Here is a 3899-nt window from a genome sequence, read left to right on the forward strand (position 1 = left end):
TGAAGAAAGGGCAGGGGAATGGGGAAAAAGATAAGAACCAAGATATATCATGTAAAGGTACAAATTCCCTATGATGAATGTCATCATCATATTGTATACCTAAAATGTACCAATAAGCTTAGTGAATTTTTAAAAAACCTAATGGGTTAAAATTTACAGTATCTAATGTCAAATCAAAATTTACCTAGCTATTAAAGGAAGTAAAAAACACTAATTTAAATTAAAAGAAATACCAATTGTTGACTATGCAGAAATGACAAACATGATAGTGTTAGTATAAAGAACATTAAAATGCTTATTAAAACTGTACTAGATCACAGGACCGGCTCGAGGAGAATCATATAGACGTTTGACTGGTGTTGAGTATGTTGTTGGAAGGAAAACTGTGCCATTTTAATTGACAATGATCAGTCCATCAGTCAAAGTCATTCTGTGTTAACTGCTAACTTTTCTGGAACTAACTTGCAAACAGGTGAAATTCCTACTTTAACAATAAAAGATAATTCTAAGTATGGTACCTTTGTTAATGAGGAAAAAATGCAGAATGGCCTTTCTCGAACTTTGAAGACAGGTGATATAGTTACCTTTGGAGTATTTGAAAGTAAATTCAGAGTAGAATATGAGCCTTTGGTTGTGTGCTCCTCATGTTTAGATGTTTCTGGGAAAACTGCTTTGAGTCAAGCTATATTACAACTTGGAGGACCTACCATAAACAACTGGACAGAAGAATGTACTCACCTTGTTATGGTATCAGTTAAAGTTACCATTGAAACAATATGTGCACTCATTTGAGAACGTCCGATTGTAAAGCCAGAATATTTTGCTGAATTTGTTAAAGCAGTTCAGTACAAGAAACACCCTCCACAAATTGAAAGATTTTACCCATCTGTTGCTGAACCAGCCATTGGAAGTAAAAATATTGATCTTTCAAGAAGACAGGAAAGAAAACAAATCTTCAAAGGGAAAGCATCTGTATTTTTAAATGCCAAACAGCATAAGAAATTAAGTTCAGCAGTTGTTTTCGGAGATGGAGAAGCTAGGTTGGTAACCGAAGAAAATGAAGAAGAACATAGTTATTTTTTCAGCTCCTGGAACTAGTGTTGTTGACATAGGAATAACAAATACACAGATCTTAATTCCTGACTCCCAGAAAAAATGGATTCACTCAACTATGGATATACTCCAAAGGCAGGGTCTTAGACCTATTCCTGAAGCAGAAATTGGATTGGCAATTATATTCATGACTACAGAGAATTATTGTGATCCTCAGGGCCAGCCAAGCATGTGATTAAAGACAAAGACTCAAGGGTCAAGCCTTTCACAAGACAGGTCAGTCAGTGAAAAACTCATTTGAAGTGTTCCTGAGAACACTGCAACATATGTAGCTGACACAGAATTGAACCAGACACACACATGTATGTATTCGAGTGAAAAGCCGAAAGAAATAAAAATCTCCAAAACAGAACAAAAATGTGGATCATCTTCACAAAAAATACCCATTATAAAAGAAGCCCCCAAAACAAGCTCCAATAACATAGCATCAAATACTCTGGTTAGGGCAAATATCCAAAACTATCAGCTTTCATGAACTAAATTCCCAAGTGTAAATAAAAGTAGAGATCGCGCTTCTCAGCAACAGACAAATACCATTAGAAACTACTTTCAGCCATCTCCCCAAAAAAGGTAAAGGAATGAAGAAAACCAAGAAATGTCTTCATCCAAATCAGCAAGAATAGAAATGCCTTGTTCTCTTTTAGAACAAACACAATCTGCCATAACCTTACTGTGGAAAAACAAAGAGCAAAATCTATCTCAGAATGAACCTATGGACATAAAATCAGAAAACTTATTTACAGATGATGAAGATTTAAAACCCAGTGTGAAAAACTCTGACAGTAAATCTGTTTCTACAGAAAGTCTAAGATCAAAAAAAAAAGAAAAGAAATTGATTTAGCCATAGAAGATGAACTATTGGAGCAATTATTCAAGAACACAAGACCAGAGTTAGAAATTGAAGTGAAAGTTGAAAAACAAGAAGAAGTCAACATTAGAAAAAATCCAAGTTTGGATATAGAAACAAATAATAATTTTCATGATAAAGTAATACCAGAAAGTGACAAAATACCTCAAGAAAGTGAAGTTGGGAAGAAATGTGAGCTCAAGAAAGAATCACTGTGGTCAACTAAAGAAATATCTAATAATGATGAACTTCAGGATAGCAGTGAGATGCTTCCAAAAAAGTTGTTAATGACTGAATTTAGATCACTGGTGGTTAATAACTCCACTTACAGAAATCTGTGTGGGATAAATAATGATCATGGTCATCAACTCAAGAATTTCAAGAAATTCAAAAAGGTCACCTTTCCTGGAGCAGGCAAACTTCCGCACATGGTTGGAGGATCAGATCTAATAGCTCATCATGCTTGAAAAAATGCAGAATTAGAAGACTGGTTGAGACAGAAAATGGAGGTACAAAAGCAACATGCAAAAGGAGAGTCTCTTGCTGATGATCTCTCTAGGTATAATCCTAATGTTAAAAGGAGAAGATAATTGAGAACATTAAAAAGAAATTATGAGCCATTGCCTGCCTCACAAGCGCAAGGTCCCGAGTTTGATCCCTGTTACCAAAAAAAAAAGGCAATTATGAAAACAAGCTTCCCAGAAACCATTTGCTTCAGGCCAAGATACATGAATACAGTGTATGGAAGAGATTTAAGTTTTTGTGGCCCAAATTTGTTAAATAAAGTGCACAGCACTCTAAAATAAACTGTACTATACATGTTTACAAAGATAGAAGATAAATTGACCATGATAACTTGAGCTTGGGGAAATTAAAACCATGAGATATCACTGCAAAGCTTATTAATAGCTAAAATTTAATATACAATAATATTTTGATACTTTACTGCTTTCAAACTCCTTGAATTTGATACTCAACACATTGTGACATGAAAATTCTGTCTCACCAAAATCCAACATACATTTATGATAAAAAACCTAAAAAAAATTGGAATAGATGGTCTCTACCTCAAACTGATAAAAGCCATCTATGAAAAACCAACAGCCAATATCATACTAAATGGTCAAAAACTGAAATCCTTCACATTAAAATCAGGAACAACACAAGGATGTCCACTATCACCACTCTTGTTCAATATAGTTCTGGAAACATTAGCCATGACAATTAGACAAGAGAAAGAAATAAAAGGAATAAAGATAGGAAATGAAGAAGTCAAATTGTCATTATTTGCAGATGACATGATACTCTATATAGAAGACCCCAAGAACTCCATCAAAAGTCTTCTAGACTTAATAACCAAATTCAGTCAAGTAGCTGGTTACAAGGTCAACACACAAAAATCAATAGCTTTCCTCTACACAAATGACAGACTCACTGAGAGAGAAATAGGGCAAACAGTTCCTTTCACAATAGCATCCAAAAAAACTGAAATACCTAGGAATCAACCTAATGAAAGAAATCAAAGACCTCTTCTCTGAAAATTATAGCACTCTGAAAAGAGATTGAAAATGATATCAGAAAATGGACAGACATGCCCTGCTCCTGGGAAGGATAAATATAGTGAAAATGGCCATACTTCCAAAACTGCTATATAGATTCAATGCAATTCCAATTGAGATCCCACCAGCATACTTCATGGACCTTGAGAAAACAATCCAAAAATTCATTTGGAGCAAGAAGAGAACCAGAATAGCAAAAGGAATTCTAGGTAACAGAGACATGGCAGGGGGTATCACAATGCCCAACCTGCAACTATATTACAAAGCTACTGTGATAAAACATCATGGTACTGGCAAAGAAACAGACCTGAAGACCAGTGGAACAGATTAGAAGATGTAGGAACAACTCCAGACACACTCAGCCACCTCATCTTTGACAA

General features: G+C 34.9%; 1 pseudogene; it reads left to right on the plus strand.

Moving 5' to 3' along the window:
• Positions 1-403: 403 nt before the first annotated feature.
• Positions 404-2604, plus strand: LOC101720346 (nibrin pseudogene; annotated as a pseudogene).
• Positions 2605-3899: the final 1295 nt, after the last annotated feature.

This window comes from Heterocephalus glaber, unplaced genomic scaffold (assembly GCF_053883595.1).
Source record: "Heterocephalus glaber isolate CG9 unplaced genomic scaffold, H.glaber_assembly_v1.0 deba00001429, whole genome shotgun sequence".
In the NCBI taxonomy this organism is placed as follows: Eukaryota; Metazoa; Chordata; class Mammalia; order Rodentia; family Bathyergidae; genus Heterocephalus; species Heterocephalus glaber.